The sequence below is a fragment of the Terrapene carolina genome, unplaced genomic scaffold, assembly GCF_002925995.2.
Source record: "Terrapene carolina triunguis isolate 2854851 unplaced genomic scaffold, T_m_triunguis-2.0 Scaffold179, whole genome shotgun sequence".
In the NCBI taxonomy this organism is placed as follows: Eukaryota; Metazoa; Chordata; order Testudines; family Emydidae; genus Terrapene; species Terrapene triunguis.
This window is the reverse complement of record NW_020664530.1, coordinates 3,507,449-3,526,557: the sequence shown is the minus strand read 5'-3', so window position 1 is coordinate 3,526,557 and position 19,109 is coordinate 3,507,449. Positions and strand designations below refer to the sequence as shown.

At 46.9% G+C, this 19,109-nt stretch overlaps 1 protein-coding gene across 1 annotated transcript in view; it reads right to left on the bottom strand.

Annotated features, from left to right (window-relative positions):
* Positions 1 to 15,138, bottom strand: part of LOC112113141 (biliverdin reductase A) — a 44,204-nt gene extending 29,066 nt beyond the window's left edge. Inside the window, exon 1 of the mRNA XM_024209326.3 lies at positions 15,064 to 15,138. The gene's annotated coding sequence lies outside the window, so the exon portion shown is untranslated. The remainder of the gene's footprint in view (positions 1 to 15,063) is intronic.
* Positions 15,139 to 19,109: the final 3,971 nt, after the last annotated feature.

The following is a 19,109-nucleotide window of genomic DNA, read 5'->3' as shown; positions in this document are numbered from 1 at the left end:
TTTCCTAGCATTTCTTCTCCCCCATAAAGGATCCCATTCACCACTCTTCTCTTCTCCTATCCTTTCTCGTTCTCTCTTTCTGTGTATATTCACAAGTAGCTGGGCTTCACATTTTGGTTCTATCTTTTTTTTGCCAGCTTGTATTCCCACTTGCAGTCAAAGTCCATGCCTCTATTCCAAGTATCATTTGATTAACCCTGTGGAGCCGGCTTTCCATTCACATTGTTTTGTGTAGAATGCTTTAAAAACTGTTAAAGAGCTCCTTTCCTCCTAATTCATTTAGAGATAGTTATCCTTATAGATCAGACTTCCTGGAGAGGTCTATCAGCCCTACTTCTGGGGGCTGGGGAGGGAGAGGAGTTAATGTAATGCTAGTGAAACATGCCAGGTTGTCAGTCCAGCAGAATGAAGTCCTCTACCACAGGAATAGGACAGCATGGGCAGCAACCAAACTACCGGTCAATGAACCTCAATTCCAAACCTGCAGGGATCACCTTTAGAAGCGTGGGGGAGCGGGGGAGGGTGGGTGTTTTATTCCCCATGGACTTTCCTTTGCTCATGCTCCTATTCTCTTTGTTTCATTCAGATTCCAAACTTTTCAGGACAGGGACCATGTCTGTCCTTTTTCTAATCCCTGTAAAAGCAGCAAGCGAAGTTAAGGTTTATGTAAGGGCTCAGTTGTGTCTCTTCGGCACAGGCATGTGCTGAGGTGATATAGACACACTGCTTCCCGCGGAGCATACCCAATGCTGCACTCCTTTATGGATGTTGCGTACTGCCCGCTGTGTGCCAGTCCTCCTCTAAGGTGGGAGGTTGCACGGAGGGAGCAGAAATTTTGATCCTTAACAGTTCATCTGTTCCAAATACATATTCCCAAGCTGAAATCATAGCTATGTGTTTTATAGGAGAGAACAAGAATGAAGACTGGATCATCCAGCAGTTATCATAATCAGAGGGGCAGTGTTGCCTAGTGGATGAAGGACTAGACTGGGACTCAAGGCCTGAGTTCTAATCTTGACTCTGCCATTGGTCCGCTGGGTGACATTTGGCAAGTCACTTCATCTCTCAGTTCATCACCCCATCTCTAAAATGGGAACAAAGGTATTCGCAGCATTTTAAAGTGCTTTGAGATCTACTGATGAAAAAACACTACATATTATCATCATCCCAAACATGGCATAATTGGATAGGGCTCCAAACTAACTAAATTGCATGCATATAGGCTTCTCAGCAGCAATTTTACTACTAATTCTTTGGGGGTTTTTGTAAGATCAAATTACATTGAATCCTTTTAGTATTTAGAATAGCAGTGTATAATCTTTACTTAAATAGGCATTTCACTGTCATTTATAACAAATAATGTATTCAACATTACCCTTTAGTTTTTCCAGAATATTCAGACTCGCAGTTTTATGCTTATACTAAGTATCTACATGGGTGCAATAGGATTTATGTCAGAATTAGAGTTGTCGGAGAATAACTCTCTGCTTCCACAGAGTATAGCTCCTGTTGTTGATAGAGTTAAATTCAAGAAGAGCAAACCAGTCTCAACTTCTATGTCCAATTGCTTGTAAGTTGCTTTAAAATATAAAATTCCTTTCAGACTGAAAATTCACACATGGCCTTTTTCCTTAAAGAAAATTTCAGCCAAATCAGTTGGGCTGTTTTTAAGTTAGAGACATGTGGAAAATACTCTGCCTCTCCCAGTTTTAAAATTTGTTCCTCCCATTTGCATGTAGCGAGGTAACTCCAAAATAGCCACTTTTTAGAATTTGAAACTTGGCAGGTCACTATTTTCTCAGGAAACAATTCACTTGACTAAGGCTGAATTACAAGCAATCAAAATGTGATTTGGGGGCATGTGTCATACATAATACTAAATATGTTTTATATTAACTGGGCCTTGCTGTAGCTGGACAGCAGCAGCGCATGTTTCTGCTGGAAAACACACTGGACGCCTGTTGTTACTGATTTAACTGCACAAGCCTGGTGTCAAAGGCACACAGGACCACACAGGTGTCGCTCTGCACTTCACAGGATCAAGTCCCTGGCTAGCAATTCTTCCTGAGACCTCTGGGGGATTGCACTGAAGTACCTTCAGCTCCCACTGACTCCTATGAAACCATCTCAGAGTGGGCGCACTGCACCTTGGAGGACTGGTCACCCCCTTGGTGGCAAGGACACACTTTCTAGTGGTTTGAGCAGGGGACTGGGAGTCAGGTGTTCCAAGTGCTATTCTCAGCTCTGCCACTTAGCTAGTGTACGACCTCAGGCAAATTACTCAGTCCCTGGGGCTCTGTTTCTCGATGTGTAAAATGAAGATACTATAGCTCAGTGGCTTTCAACTTTTCCAGACTATTGTACCCCTTTCAAGAGTCTGATTTGTCTTACATACTCCCAACTTACACCTCACTTGAAAAGTACTTGCTTACAAAAATCAGACATAAAAATACAAAAGTGTCACAGCACACTATCACTGAAAAATTGTTTACTTTCTCATTTTTACCATATAATTATAAAAAAAATCAATTAGGATATAAATATTGTACTTACATTTTGGTGTACAGGATATAGGGCAGTATAAACCAGTCACTGACTGTATGAAATTTTAGTTTGTACTGACTTCACTAGTGCTTTTCATGTAGTCTGTTGTAAAACTAGGCAAATATCTAGATGAACTGATGTACCCCCTGGAAGATCTCTGCGTACCCCTGGTTGAGAACCACTGCTATAGCTAACACAGTGGGAGAAGTACAAGAAAAAAAGGTTACTTTTTGTAACTGTTGTTCTTTGAGATGTGTTGTTCATGTCCATTCCATCGTAGGTGTGCGCATGCCCACATGCACAGTCGTTGAAGATTTTTGCCTTAGCGGTATCCATAGGGCTGGTTGTGTTGCCCCCTTGAGTGCCGCGCTCATGTACTGGTATATCAGGTGCTGCTGGCCCTACACCAGAGGTGAAAGTAAACCGGTCTGGTCCGGTACGGCATACCGGCAAGAGCTGGTACACAGCTGACCATACTGGCAGGGGGCAGCTTCCCCAGGCCGGCAATTTAAAAGGGCCCTGGGTTCCCGGCAACAGCTGGAGCCCCTGGCCCTTTAAATCACTGCCAGAGCCCCCAGGCTCCCAGGTGCCGCCGCAGCTACCGCTACCATGGGGCTCCGGCAGCGATTTAAAAGGGCCCGGGGATTTAAAGGCCCCGCCCCTTCTACTTGAGGCCCTGCCCCTTCCAGTTGAGCCCCCTCCCTTGCTCAGGACCCCAGCCCTGCGTACCAGTAAGTCCCTTAAGTTACTTTCACCCCTGCCCTACGCCCTCTCAGTTCCTTCTTGCCGACAACTCCAACAGAGGGGCAGGTAATGGAATGGACATGAGCAACACATCTAGAAGAACAACTGTTACAAAAAGGTGGGTAACTGTTTTTTCTTCTTCGAGTGCTTGCTCATGTCGATTCCATTGTAGGTGACTCACAAGCTTCTTGGAGGCGGGCTCAGAGTTCACAACCTCGCAGATTGTAGCAGTGCTCTGCCAAAGCCAATGTCTTCTCAAGCTTACTGGGTCAGCGCATAATGTGATGCGAACATGTGGACGAACAACCAGGTTGCGGCCCAACAGATCTCTTGTATCGGCACCTGTGCTGGGAAGGCTGCCAATGACGCCTGTGCCCTAGTCAAGTGAGCCGTCACGATTGCTGGCAGGGGAAGCTTAGCCAGTTCACAGCAGTAGCAGATGCAGGCTGTGATCCAGGACGAGATTCTCTGAGCGGACACTTCAGTTCCCAGGGTGGGTCTGGTTCCCGGACGTGCAGGTATAGGCGCTCCAGCCCTTTCAAGAACCACGGTTATGGGGTGGGCGAAGAGGGACCTACCCTGGACCGGGGGATGTAACATTGAGATGGCAGCCAGGTGGACCTTGACCGAAGAAAGGGACAACCCTTGAAGCTTAAAATGCAGCGAATAGTCCAGGATATCCTGCAGCAAAGCCTGCGCGGCCTGAATGTTCTGAGGCCCAATATTTGAATCTTTTCCATTTTGCCAGGTAGGTTGCCCGGTCGAGGGTTTCCTGCTGCCGAAAAAAACTTGCTGAACACTGGCCAAACATACTTTTTCGTCCACGTTCAGCCACGCAACAGCCACGCGGTCAGGTGCAGCACCGCCAGGTTCGGATGCAGCAGGTTGCTGTGGTTCTGCAACAGCAGATCTGGTCGAAGAGGCAGTGGAAGAGGGACAGCTACCGACAAGTCCAACAGCATGCTGAACCAGTATTGACAGGGCGACACAGGGGCCACAAGGATAACTCTCGTCCTCTCCAGCTTGACTTTGCAGGGTACAATCCCCAGATATTATGACCAGGACCCAACGGTCCGAAGTAATCTGCAACCAGGTCGAGTGGTAGGGAAAAAGGTGGTTGAAGAAAGGTAGCAGTGGATCTGAGGAATCGGCTGGGGCATCGCTCTTGATCGCGCCATCAATACAAGTACTTCTGCCCTGACGAATGTTTAGCCTGGCTATGCTGCGCAGGTGAGTGGGAGGAAGAAGGGTGGCGACGACCAAACGTAGTGTCCCTATCCCTTCTCCTGGCAGATCCAAAATGAGGTTGCCACGACCTTGGCGGTGGGAGGCAGCCGCAATGGCTTACGCGCTGACTGCGGCATGTGGATGCCCAGTGAACGGAGGTTGACTCCGGTGTCATTCATCCCATGCAGCCACGCATCTGTTTGACCGGAAAACAGCCCGTTCCCGCCAAAAGGAAGGTCCTGAATGGAGGTCTGCATCTCCTGGGAGAGTCCAGCAGTTTGAAGCCAGGAGCTGTGCCTCATCACCACCAGAGACACCACCAACCTGGCCGCCAAGTCCACTGCATCCCATGCCATCCGCAGGGGCAGCGGGCCGCTGAGGTCCCTGCACCAGGGTGACGAATTTCTGGGCCTGATCTTGTGGGAGGGACTCCTTAAATTTATGGAGAGTGTGCCATAAATTGACGTTATAATGGCCCAGGAGGGCCTGGGGGTTACCCAGCCGAAACTGTAGACTTGCAGTGACATTTTTCTTCCAAACAAGTCCAGCCGCTTGGCCTCCTTATTTCTTGGGGTGGAACTGGAGTGCCCCTGCTTCTCCATCTCATTGGCAGTGGAAACCACCAGCGAGCCGGGGGAGGGTGGGTATTCAAGATATTCAGAACTTTTGGCTGGGACAAAGTCCTTTTTCTCGGCCTGTTTTCAGGTGGGAGGGATGGAGAAGGATGTCTGCCAAATGGCTGTGGCAATTTCGAGGATCCCTTCATGCACCGGTAGTGAGATACGGATAGAGGTTGAGGCTGACAGGACGTTGAATAGAGTGTCCTCCTGTTCAGCCATCTCCTCCACTTGTAGGCCCAGGTTGTCAGACACCCGCCAGTAAGGCCTAGTGGTCCTTAAAGTCATCAGGTGGGCTGGCACTAGAAGGGCCCGCGATTGCCTCATCGGGGGAGGATGAGGAAGACTTATCGGTGTAGGGGGGCTGTTCCTCCTCCTCCTCCTGGGGAGGATGGCTTGGGGATAGGCACAGCCTCTTGAGACTTGGCCACCGGGTGTGCCTCCAGTACCAGGCCCGGGCGGCCGCTGTTCCGTGGTGGCGGCCAACGAATGTACTGAAGAGGGCATCGCCATGACTGGGACCTCCCAGGTATTCTAACATTGCCACTGAGCAGGCCACTGTCCTGCTGCCACCAATGCCGGCTCACATGCCCAATCTCACCACTGAGGTTGAGGTGACGGGCTGAACCGTCCCTCGGTTCTGGAGGAGCCCCCTTCCGGAGACCCTGGAGGGGCTGTTGAGTCCTGGGTCTGCCTAGAGACCACTGACACCAGAGACCAGTGCCCCGCCCGAGGGGACCGGTACCGACGGTGCAGGGAGCGGGTCTGGTGCCGAGGAGATCGGAAGCGTGAAGGAGATCATTCCCAGTGTCAGTGACCAGGATCGGCGCCGGGACGACGAACTTTGGGATGGCGATCAGCATCGGTAATAGGGGGACTGGCGCCTCCCCCTCAGTAAGCCGCGTCGACACAACGGCCACCACGACCGCGGAGCTGGTGAACGATGGTAAGTCCACGCTGATCTCGATGATGGCCCTGGTGACTGGCGGTATGGAGGTGGAGAGTGCACCATCGTCTCAAGGGATCAGCGGCACTCCACCGCTCCCTCAAGAGCCTTATCAGCTGGCTTGCCCTCTTGGGGAGCCTCAGCCGAAGCCTGTGGCACTGGTAGTGCTGGTTGCGCAGGTGGAGGCCTGTGCTCCTTTGACGCCTGGGCTCTTGAAGGCGTTGGTGCCGGCAGGGGAGTCGGTCCAGCCCCTCTCACAGGAGTCAGAGAAGGACCTTTCACCGGGCTGACGGACCCGACCAGAGAGGTCTGACTGCGGGGCTCTGGGGTAGGTGGGCAGTTCGGGGCAGGCTCTTTGCTTACTGCCGACTGGCCCTTTTTTGTCGGCGCCGGGGAGCCATGCTTCTTAGACCTTTTCTTTGGCACTAGTGACAGAGCGGTGCTGGGTGGGCCCCTGGTGACGGTGATGCACTTTGCACCAATGCGGAGGTGCTTGGAGACTCATGCTGGGACGGCTCGGATGCCAGGCAGAGGGCGGACTCCATAAGGAGGGCTCTGAGCCTGATGTTTCTCTCCTTTTGAGTGCAAGGCCGAAAGTTTTTATAACTCCAGCACCTCTCTTTAACGTGCACTTCCCCCAGGCACTTGACACAGCTGCTGTGGGGGTCACTAGCAGATATAGGCCTGTTACAGGATTCTCAGGGATTAAAGCCCAGAGACTGAGCCATGCCCCACCAGGGGCAAAGTCCCTGCTGGGACCTAACTACTACAATAAACAGATACTTAACACTAAAGATAACTATGTACAAAGCCTAAAGGCACAGAGTTCAAGATAAGAAAAATTGCAAGTCCTCCACGAGCAAGGAAAGGCGCTCCAACCGACCACCATGGGCGGCAAGAAGGAACTGAGAGGGTGTAGGGCTGGCAGCACCTGATATACTAGTGCATGAGCGTGACGCTCAAGGGGGCGACACAGTCAGCCCTACGGATACCACTAAGACAAAAATCTCCAATGACCGCGCGCATGGACACGCACACCTACATGAGCAAGCACTCGAAGAAGTTGTGATGCTTAATCAATTATTGAACTTTTAAAATAGGTCAAAGGTGCTTAGAGCCTCAGACGGAGGGACTGATTTGCTACCATCCTGCATCTTGTGCAGCCATTTACCTCAGTGCGAAGTGGATGTAAAGCGCTATCAAACTGAAGAAGAGCTCTGTGTGGCTCAAAAGCTTGTCTCTCTCACCAAGAGAAGTTGGTCCAATAAAAGATATTACCTCCCCCACCATTTTTATTGGCATAAATGATCACATAAGACAAAGAGCAACAGAGAAAGAGGCCCAAGTGCTCTTATTTGAATCAATCAAATGTTCCTCAAGCCTTTTGAGATGCTTTGTCAGAAGGCACTATAGAAGTGCAAGGTATTATTTAAAGACACAAATGTCTTTGCCAGTTAAGCTTCTGTTACCTAAAACAAACTACAACCTTTGCAGTCTGCTAAATGTTAGCAGCTCTATTGCTAAAGCTGACTGACTGACTCATTCAGAGGCATTTCCCATGTCCTTTACAGCTCGTCCTGTAACAGCAAGAAAGAAATTTCTGCCCCTGCTTCAGCTTTATTTTGCTGTCTCCCTCATTCCTTGTTTGTATCAGGCACATGTCTTACAATACAGGCTAAAATTTTCCCCAGACTTCATGAACAATCAGGTTTCCCCAAGTTGAGCCATAAGGATTTAAGGGTTTACACCTGTTTAGTTCAGTCCAGCTGTCGGAAAGCCTAACAGCATTTAAAAAAACAAAACAGTAGAACACAGGAGGACAGGACATACATGTATTTTGTAAACTGCACTTCCCCCTATCTCCTTTTCCCTCCTGTTGGTGGCAGCCATTTTGATGAAAAGTGAGAGCCTTTGTGACAGAGGCTGTATGGAAACCCAAAGGAAGAGACTGAACAAATGTGCGGCCTGGTGCAGCAGGGATTTAAGGGCCAGGCAAAGGAAATGTCAAGTCCATTTCTGTAATGCGGTGAGCCTCTGCACTGACTTCACTGGGAGCGGAGGAGACTCAGCAGCTGCCAGGAGTTGATCACAACCTTGCAGGATCAAGCCATTCAAGTTTAAAAAGTGCTTCACATTTAAAGGGCCATGCTGGGGGGAAATGTTAAGGTGCCCTGTCCCAGCAACAGTTCTGACAGCCATTGTCTCCACTCAGGTATGCTCTGGGGAGCACAAAGGGAAGACAACTCTTCCTTCGAAGAGGTGCAGCACATGCTTCTCCTGGTCCTCAGCCCAGTGCAGAGGGAGCAAGACCATGGCAGTGCTGTTTTAGGTGCAGCTTCACAGAATCTTGTGCTCAGGGCAGTGAAAGAACCATATTGTCCCCAGCCTCTGAGCAGGGACATAAATGGAACAGAAGGGATATGTGGTTCCTCTTCTCCCCTTGCAAAGTGATAGAAGACCAGACACAATCCAAACCCAACATTATTGTTGGGATGATTATAGCAGACGAATATGAAAGCAGACAGATGTTTTTATGGTTTCTTCTACTAGGCTTTCCTTCTGACATTATCGCAGATATTATTATTTTAAAGCAAGCTGGTTGACCAGGAGTGGCTCAGGAACACCAATCAGAATAACACTATTTTCAAACCACATTCCACTGACTATTCAAGGTGACAAAGCTTATTTATTGGCATTTAGCTGCTAAGGTTATGGGTTCATTAGCAATGCCACCATTACATAGATGGGAATACTTCTTACCTTTGAAAATGCTGTGCTGAGCAGAGCAACAGCAGTTTTTCTTTAATATGGAGGATAAAAATTCAAGATATGCTTCCAATCATGATTAGTGATTCCTTACTGCTATTTAAGAAGGTTACAAATCACAAATGAATAATGCCTGAAGGCCAAAACTCTCAACAGTGGCCAGAGATATTGGCTACCTCAATGTTTGGATGAGACAGCTTAGACCTGATTTTTGGATGTGCTGTGTTCGTGAGGTCTTCAGTTGGAGTTTTGGGTGCTCAACACTTTTGAAAGTCAGGCCCAAGGTGCCTTGAGTTGGGCGCCTAAAAACTGAGGCACACAAAATCTGTGGCCACCTTTGAAAATGTGATTGCAAATAATATGAACATTGAAAACACAGCTCAAACAAATGCATGCAACCCTACAGTACTTACAGTCAGTGGCCTCAACTATGTTAAAACTTCCATACCAGCTAAGTTGTGTAACTCTATTTGTGGCATTCAAGCTCCTGGTGCATTTACCAAGAATACAAGTAATATGGCACCACTGGCATGTTTAGAGACCTATGGGGCTGACCTGAGAGTCATATTGGCATTTAAAAAACAAACAACCTGATCTACAGCAATTCAACAATCTGGCTGAGCTCCTGTACAAAACACTTTATACCAAATGCTACCAAAACTTTATTCATAGTAGATAAACAAATGTATAGGCTATGGGCCAAATCATTCTTGGCTTACTCACACAAACAGTTTCACTGAGAACAATGAGACTACTCAAGGGAGTAAGACATACAGAATTTGGTTCTCTCTGAATGGAAACTCATCAAAAGAGTTATGCTACTGGAGTAAGAGAGTGGACAATACTGTGGTTACCACATTATTCTGTAGCCCTGATCTTTCCCCCTCATTCGCCCCTTTCTATGCTTCACTGAAGTGCCAAAGCAGAATCTTTTAGTCTGAGTAGCAATAATCCACCCACCGGGTCATAGTCTGCTCAGGTGTTAAGATCATATGAATGTCATTCACATGCTAGTGTTCAAAAGAGCCTGGGAACAAATATAACAGTTTAACAAAAGCATAGTGCACAGAACCACCTTATTCTCTATTCAAATAGGAAAATGTATTTATTCCACAGCTATGCATTTCTAGAATTTGGGTGCCTAGGGCATCCAAATTAGAATTCTGGAGCTCTTGGTTTTCATGGTTTTCCTGGACCATGCTTGGTGTATACTTCACCACTGTCTAGCTTCTGAGCTCTTCATGGACGAGAGTTTGTCTTTATACTTGTCTGTAAAGAGCCTTACATACTTCCGGCACTCTAGAAGTAATTAATAAGGACATAGAGGTGATGATTTAATTAGCCTTTTCCATCTCTAATTTCTATGAACCTGTGATTTACTTCGTATGAAAAGTCTGTCCTCTACATATTGACGTGCCCTTAAGAGTGAGCATAAAAAAGAATTCTGCTGATTCATAAAGTCATATTGTTCACTCTTTCAGCTAAGTGGAAAGTGAATACTTCTGAGAAATGTCAACAAGTTAGCTTGATGAAAAGTAAAAGAGCAAACCAGAGTGGTTTCTAAATCCACCACCAAATGCCAAATTAAAAGTCCTCCAATCCCATTCCTATATTGCTATGTCCTACTGGCAGAGGTACAGACTTTTTAATGTGCTGGGGGGTGCTCTCCCTGACTCTGCCCCAGGCCCCACCCCCACTTCACCCCTTCTTCAAAGGCCCCATCCCCACCCTGCCTCTTCCTGCCCCCTCGTCCCCCCAGTGCCTCCCGCACGTCACGGAACAGCTGATCGCGGTGGGCGGGGGGAGCTGATCGGCGGGGCCACTGGAGAGGAGCTGATGGGGGGCTGCTGGTGGGTGCTAAGCACCCACCATTTTTTTCCCCCATGAGTGCTCCATCCATGAAGCACCCATGGAATCGGTGCCTATGCCTACTGGAGTCCGTGGAAAATTGTTTAAATACCAGAATAATGGCAGTACTAAGGCTTTGATCCTGTAACAGGATCCACGCACCAGATGCCTGCATGGAGCCCCATCTCCTTCAGTGGATCAGCTTGGAGGACTGGGGCCTATGTTTGTCCATAAAGCACCTTATATCCTGCACCGCACCTTTAGCTCCTCTGTTGTTACTCTAGGTTTCTTGGGTTTTCTTTCCTTTAACAATCTTATAATCTCCCCTATAGCTTTTCATCCATGGGGGGGGGCAAGGGAGAGAGGAGGAAGAGAACAGCAGGAACAAAAATAAAACCCCTATGAGGAAAGGAAGAGATTATTTTAAAGTGAAAACAACATCTAAAGACAGAACACCAACTGAGCAAAGAAGTGGTAGAGGACAGGGTTCTTTACAGACATGTGCAACCCTTAATTTGGAACTTAATGTGTAGTTAATTACCATGGGCACATTAAACATGCCTTAGGTTGGCTGAACTATTTGGTTAAAACAGATATATATTTAAAAATAGAAATTCCTTTCCCTGTATTCTTAGAAAAACAATTTTTTAAAATCTAATTTATTCTTCATTGTATTTGCCTTTTTAAAAAAAATTCATTCCACTGAAAAAATGAGACCAGACTGGTCAGTTTCATATTTTTTCTACAAAACCCATTACAAATAAATTGTAAATGTAGGGCCTTAACGCCTGACCACATGCCTTGGAATTTAAGGCTTGATCCTTAATTGCTGAATAATAGGCTTTTAATTGCCTTAGGTCTTCTAAGCTACAGTGGAAAACACATATCTGCAATATGCAATTTTGAAAGTAGTAATTAACAGGAAAATAAGCAGAAAAGGTAAGAAAAAGAAAGAAGGAAAGAAAAGAGATTCTTCTTAGTGGTTCCATGCAATGTGCTCTGCCCCTCCTCTAGGAATAGCATGTACCAAAACAATTCCCTACTGAAGCCTCCTGTTGATCCCAAACATTCTCTGGATTCATCTCTTAAAGAAGCTACTAGGGCTGGTCTAGGAAAAAGAAATTAATTTGGAAACCAATCACACGTGAACATGAACAAGGCAAGTTCCCAAACAGACTTGCTCTCAAGTGGAAAGGAAGTTTCCCTGTCCCAAAGTAAAGGTAATTTTAATGGTAAATTAATAAATATTATAGGCAGTGATGCCTATGGTTAAGGTTGTCTGACTCTTCACATTATAAGATCCTGTTTGCAGTTGCTTACAACTTAAATCACTTGGGCTAAAACTTTCTGTGCTGGGTGTCTGCCTCAGGTGGAGTCTTTTAGGGAAGTTTTCAGCTAAAATACTTCAGCCAGTTCCAGGAAGGTAGTTAGGGAAAAATATATTGTTCTGCTCATGTTAAAAACCAACAACAACCTCATATAACTGTTATGTTGAGAAGCTCTAGCACGTTGGCACTCTACACCAGTGGTTCTCAACCTATTTGCCATCGTGGGCCACATATACAGCTCTCCATGTGTTATGCGGGCCACATCCACACAATATATATACTATCTGTATGGCCTGGAGGCTGTCACATGGGCCGCAGCCGTGTGCTGATTGGGCTGCAAGCTGCCATGGGTTGAGAACCACTGCTCTATACATATGTCAAAGAATGACATAGTTTGGGCGCTGCCAAATTCATGGCCATGAAAAACGTGCCACAAACCATGAAATCTGGTCTTTTGTGTGCTTTTACCCTATACTACACAGATTTCATGGGGGAGACCAGCATTTCTCAAATTGGGGGTCCTGATACAAAAAGGAGTTGCAGGGGGCGGTTGCAAAGTTATTTTAGGAGGGTCGCGGTATTGTCACTCTTACTTCTGCCTTCAGAGCTGGGTGGCTAGAGAGCGGCTCCTGTTGGCTGGGCACCCAGCTCTGAAGGCAGAACCCTGGCAGCAGCAGCACAGAAGTAAGGGTGGCAATACCATACCATGCCATCCTTACTTCGGCGCTGCTGCTGGTGACGGCGCTGCCTTCAGAGCTGGGATCTCGGCCAGCAGCCACCGCTCTCCAGCTGCCCAGCTCTGATGGCAGCGCCATTGCCAGAGGCAGTGCAGAAGTAAGGGGTAGCAGTACCGCAACCCCCCCTACAATAACCCTGTGACCCCCCCCAACTCCTTTTTGGGTCAGGACCCTTACAATTACACCACCATGAAATTTCAGATTTAAATAACTGAAATAATGACATTTATTATTTTTAAAATCCTAGGTCCGTGAAATTGACCAAAATGGACCGTGAACTTGGTAGGGCCCTAGACATAGTCCGTGTTGTATAACATTTTTAGTAACTTTGATTTTTTAATTCTGTTGGTTAGTTCTCTGGCTACAATTTTATAATGTGTTATCTGTTGCTTTTTACTTTGTGTGGGTTATAACTCTGTATTCCTGATGTGTGAAATAAAGAGTCAATTTATTTCCTTTTTCCACCATATTTATCTGAGCACACCAAAAAGATATGCAAACCCATATATATTGATCTTGGCATTTGTGCTGTTCAGTGTTAGCATCTATAACATAGAAGCAGGACAGGGCACCTGCAACACCCACTGGCTCTCCTGGCATCAGGATATTAATCTGGCACTAAATGAGGTGAGCTAGTGCAGTAGTACTGCAAGTTTCATATTATAGTGCTGTCTTCTGCCTTTCTTACCTGTTGACAATCTGTTCAATAAGCTATTGGCTCTATTAATACTAATTAGCTATCTAGTTTTGGACAGCTGCTAAGGTAAAGCGCAGTTATCTAGTTTGGCCCTTGGGATATTTCACAAAGGCTCTCAGTCTCCATGTTTCCTGCCTCTAAAGAGGCAACAACCCAAAATCAAAGTTCTGAATATAACACTTACATAACCTGTGTAACCAGAGAAAATAAAGACTTTTCCTTTATCTCTTCCAAAGGTAGTCCAGAAAAAAAATTATGTAGGCCTCAGTCCTGCAAAACTGTGCATGCAAGTAATCTCATTGAAGTCAATGGGACTCGCTACTCTTGTGTGTAAGCATTTGAAGGGGCAGGGCCTTACACTGTAACCTGGGATGGATGTTGGTGGTGGTGAAAGCACACACTGTGAGGGCATGTACCACCTCTCTCAATTTAAATATAAAGTAGAAGCAAAATGGTACATTTTTTGCTAACTAAATTGAGTTATTTAAATCTGATTTTTATGAAGTCTTTGAATTTTAGCCATTTAATGTATTTTTTAAAAAAGGGGAGGAAGATCTTGTGACTAAAGCGTAAGACTGAGAACTAGGTCTGTATTCTGTTACTGACTCTATCAAAGACTTCCCGTGTGATGTCAAGCATGGTATTTAATGTCTCTGTGCCTCACTTTGTTCCTGTGTAAATTGGGCAGCTGCCTTCACAGACATGTTGTAAACCTTCATTTATTAATGTTTTGTGGCATACTTTGAGATTCTTGAGTGAAAGCATCAACCAAAGTGTAAATCAATATAAAAATGCCTGTGTATATTCTTTCTACATTCTACTTAAGTTTGAGAATGTAATAACAGAACCACACTTCACACAGCCAGGCGGCTTTTCATCTGACGATCTCTCAGTGCTTCACAAAATAAGTTAAGCCTCACAAGACTTAGACAGGGTAGTATTATTTCCCCATTTTACATATGAGTAAGTAGAGAGGCAGTAAGGTTAATTTGTCTGATTTTTACATATGCTAAGCACCTGCAGTTGCCTCTGACTTCAAGGGATTTCTGGGAGCTTAGCAACTCTGTGGCCAAGATCAGATGCTACTAAGAGGAATAGAATCCAGGAAACTTGACTCAGCACATCCTATTCTAACTCCTAAACCAAACTCCACTCCTTCTGTATGATGCACTCTTTTAAACTATTAACTACGATTAAAGATAATATTCCTTTCCATTTCCAGAGGGCACTGGATCTCAGTTTTTCCAACCAAGCTTACTCTCTACCCTTTTTTAAAATTAGCCTGTGTTTTTTGGTTTCATTGTTGCAGTGTGCATGAGGATCACAAAGTTCAGAGCTCTGGTTTTAGCCCTTTGAATTGCTAAGTGCTCATGTTTTGGTGGCTGGGATAAAATAAGCAGCATGAGCTACACGAATAGCCTCTTATCCTCCCATCCAAAAACCCAAACATGGAACACTATATGGTGGCAATGGCAAACAATTTTGGGGAGGGTGGAGGAACGGCATAATGAACCAGCAACAACCCCCAGCATCCTAATGATGTGAACGGGGCTGAATTAACGCTGCCACCCTCTTTAGTTAACCGAGGAGGGGCGAGATCTTTGCTTACCCCTCTGTAGTTCCCTGCAGATCCTGCTTACACAACCAACTCTCCAGCTCCAGCGTATCAATGTGCTGCTCTCACTCTCCCCTTACACAACTCCTACTGCCAGCGAGGCGCCGCCCCCTTCACAGGCGTCTGATAGAAGCAAGGGCGGGCTGAAAGGGTGAAGCGAGAGGGTGACATATTGGCTAGGGGCCAGCGAGGGAGAAATCGGTCCGGAATGGGGACAAGCGGAATCACTTCAGCAGGGGCTGCTGGAAAGCGCTGCGCACTGGGACTCCTTTAAGTTGCAGAGGAGACACGGTGTGCAAGGGGAAAGCACGTGGGGGGTGTAGCTAATGGGGCCGAAGGAAATGGGAGTATGAGCAAGCCCTGTCCAGCCTAGGCTGGAACATCCTCCCGGTCGACTGAGCAAACTCAACCCTGCCCTGAAATGTGTGGGCAGGTGGTGCCTTCTACAGGAACCTGTGCAAACCCAGCTGAGCCCTGCAATGCCTGATCCAGGCTGGCTGCGGGCACACTCTACAGTAGCCTGTGCAAGCCCAGTTCTGCAATGCCTTACTCAGGCTGCATCTGCAGAACCTGTGCTTGCCCACCCTAGACAGTGGTGCCAGTCCACGGGCACCTGAGCAAAGCCAGCAGTGCTATTGCTGGGATGTCACAGCCTATGAAACTGCAAACCCAGTTCAGCCCAGCTGTGCCTGGCTCAGGCTGGCATGTTCCACGGAAACCTGCTCCTAGGACAGACATGGGAGAGGTGGGACTCAACCTCTCATTATAACTAGATGGGGGAGGGAAGACTTTACTTCTCTTTTCTTTCCTTTTCTACGGAAACTGATTCTCATCCACCATCAGCTGTCCCTCACATTCCTACTGCACCCTCCCCTTGCTAACCAGTCTCTCATTTCTTCTCTGCTGAGTTAACTTAGGTGTTGCCCCCAACCCCCATCCTGTCTACACACAATTAAAGCCTCTCACCTGAGTTTAATGGTGCTTTCAAGCCCCGCCGGCCTGGGGCTGTAGGCTAATGCCCAGGTGCTGCTTTCACCCGGGCTCATAACCCACCCACTGTGCACTGAGGATCCAGGCAGATGGCTATAAAAGCCCCAAATGCCAAACACCAATCGTTGGATTCTAAATGCCATGGAACTTTCTGAGTTCAACATTCTATTCTCTGCTTCTTTTGAATGGTTGTTGTGTTTTGTATTAATATTTACAGCACTACATGGGTCCTTAGGCCCAGATCCTCAAAGTATTTAGGCATCCAACACTGAAATCGATGGGATTTAGGTGCCTAAATACCTTTGAGGATCTGAACCATGACTACAGACTTTTAGCTAAGGGCCAAATTCTGTTCTTGTTAACCCCAGTGTCCAGTAACTCTGGAGTAACTTCACATACGTCAGTGGAAGCAGTAGAAGTAATGTACTTTGAGTTCCTCCATGGGGCTCAGAAATATGTTTGCAACTTTAGTTTCCTGAAGGACTGTGTTTTGAAATCATGCAGGAGGGATCAGGGACCATTTTAATGCTCAAAGGAGCATGATAAGCTTGCCTTCTTTTCTACTTCTCCTTTTTTATCTTTTCTTACCAGAGAGTAGTTTGGGCCTCCCTTATCTCTTCTGCCAGCTAAGCTTTAAATGTGCTCTTCTGGAGCCATGCTTTCTAAACCACTTAACTCAGGCAAAACTCCCTTTGTATGAAGGGGGTCTGGTCTAAACAGTTTTTGTAGTGATATGCTGGTTAGGGTGTAATTTTTTTTTCTTGAAATGGTTAAAACAATACAACTCCTAGTGTTGGTGCAATTATATCAGTATGTAGGTGCCCTATGCCAGTATAACTTATTCCCATTTCTATACCAAAATAAGCCATGCTTATATGAGCACCTTTTATACCAGTATAACGGTGTCCAAACTAGGTGGATTGTATAACTAACTCTACCAATATAGTTAAAGCAGTGCCACTTTGTGCAGAGACAAGCTCAAGAGCCTTAGGCTCTCACCCATTGTCTGTGACTGAGCAGAGGAAGGGTATGTCTACACTACGAAATTAGGTTGTTTTTATAGAAGTTGATTTTTAGAAATTGATTTTATACAGTCAATTGCGTATGTCCCCACTAAGCGCATTAAGTCGGCTGAGTGTGTCCTCACTACCGTGGCTAGCATCGACTTACAGAGAGGTGCACTGTGGGTAGCTATCCCACAGTTCCTGCAGTCTCTTGGAATTCTGGGTTAAGCTCCCAATGCCTCATGGGGCAAAAAACATTGTTGCGGGTGGTTTTGAGTACATGTCGTCAGTCGCCCCTCCTTCCGTGAAAGCAATGGCAGACAATCCTTTCACGCCTTTTTTCCTGGGTGACCCATGCAGACGCCATACCATGGCAAGCATGGAGCCTGCTCAGCTCACTGTCACCGCTGCTGTTGTGAGCATTGTAAACACCTCATGCATTATCCTGGAGTATATGCAGAACCGGGCTAAGAGACGCCAGCACGAGGTGGATTTTGATGAGGACATGGACACAGATGTTCCTGAAAGTGGGGCTGGTTGATACAGTGGAACGCCGATTCTGGGCCAGGCAAACAAGCACAGACTGGTGGGACCGCATAGTGTTGCGGGTATGGGATGATTCACAGTGGCTGCGAAACTTTCGCATGCATAAGGCACTTTCCTGGAACTCTGTGAGTTGCTTTCCCCAAGCCTGAAGCACAGGAATACCAAGATGAGAGCTGCCCTGACAGTTGAGAAGCGAGTGGTGATAGCCCTGTGGAAGCTTGCAACGCCTGACTGCTACCGGTCAGTCGGGAATCAATTTGGAGTGGGCAAGTCTACTATGGGGGCTGCTGTGATCCAAGTAGCCAATGCAATCATTGACGTTCTGTTATCAAGAGTAGTGACTCTGGGAAATGTGCAGGTCATACTGGATGGCTTTGCTGCAATGGGGTTCCCTAAATGTGGTGGGGCGATAGACGGAATGCATATCCCCATCTTGGCACCGGACCACCTTGCCAACCAGTACGTGAACCGCAAGGGGTACTTCTCAATGGTGCTGCAAGCACTGGTGGATCACAAGGGATGTTTCACAGACATCAATGTTGGGTGGCCAGGAAAGGTGCATGACGCTCACATATTTAGGAACTCCGGGCTGTTCGAGCAGCTGCAAGAAGGGACTTACTTCCCAGACCAGAAAATTACCGTTGGGGATGTTGAAATGCCCATAGTTATCCTTGGGGACCCAGAATACCCCTTGCTCCCATGGATCATGAAGCCATACACAGGCAGCCTGGATAGTAGTAAGGAGCAGTTCAACTATAGTCTGAGCAAGTGCAGAATGGTGGTAGAATGTGCCTTTGGACGTTTAAAAGCTTGCTGGCGCTGCTTGCTGAGTAGGTTAGACCTCAGCGCAAACAACATTCCCATTGTTATTGCTGCTTGCTGTGTGCTCCATATCTGTGAGAGTAAGGGGGAGACGTTTATGGTGGGGTGGGAGGTTGAGGCAAATCACCTGGTGTCCGATTTTGAGCAGCCAGACACCAGGGCGATTAGAAGAGCACAGCAAGGCGTGCTGCGCATCAGAGGGGCTTTGAAAACCAGCTTCATGACTGGCCAGGCTTCGCTGTGACAGTTGTGTGTTTTTCTCCTTGATGCAAACCCGCCCCCTTTGTTGATTTTAATTCCCTGTAAGCCAACCACCCTCCCCCCTTCGAAATAAAGTAACTATTGTTTTGAAACCATGCATTCTTTCTTTATTAATTAAAAAAAAATGAGATAACGGACAATGTAGCCCGGGTGGGGTGGGGGAGGAGGGAAGGACAAGGCCACATTGTTTATTGTAGCCACACTAAAAATCAAACTGTTTGAATGATAGCCTTTTGTTGCTTGGGCCATCCTCTGGAGTGGAGTGGCTGGGTGCCCAAAGCCTCCCTCCCTACGTTCTTGGGCATCTGGGTGAGGCGGATATGGAACTTGGGGAGGAGGGCATGTGGTTATATAGTGGATGCAGTGGGGGTCTGTGCTCTTGTTGGCCTTCCTGCAGCTCCAACAGACGCTTCATCA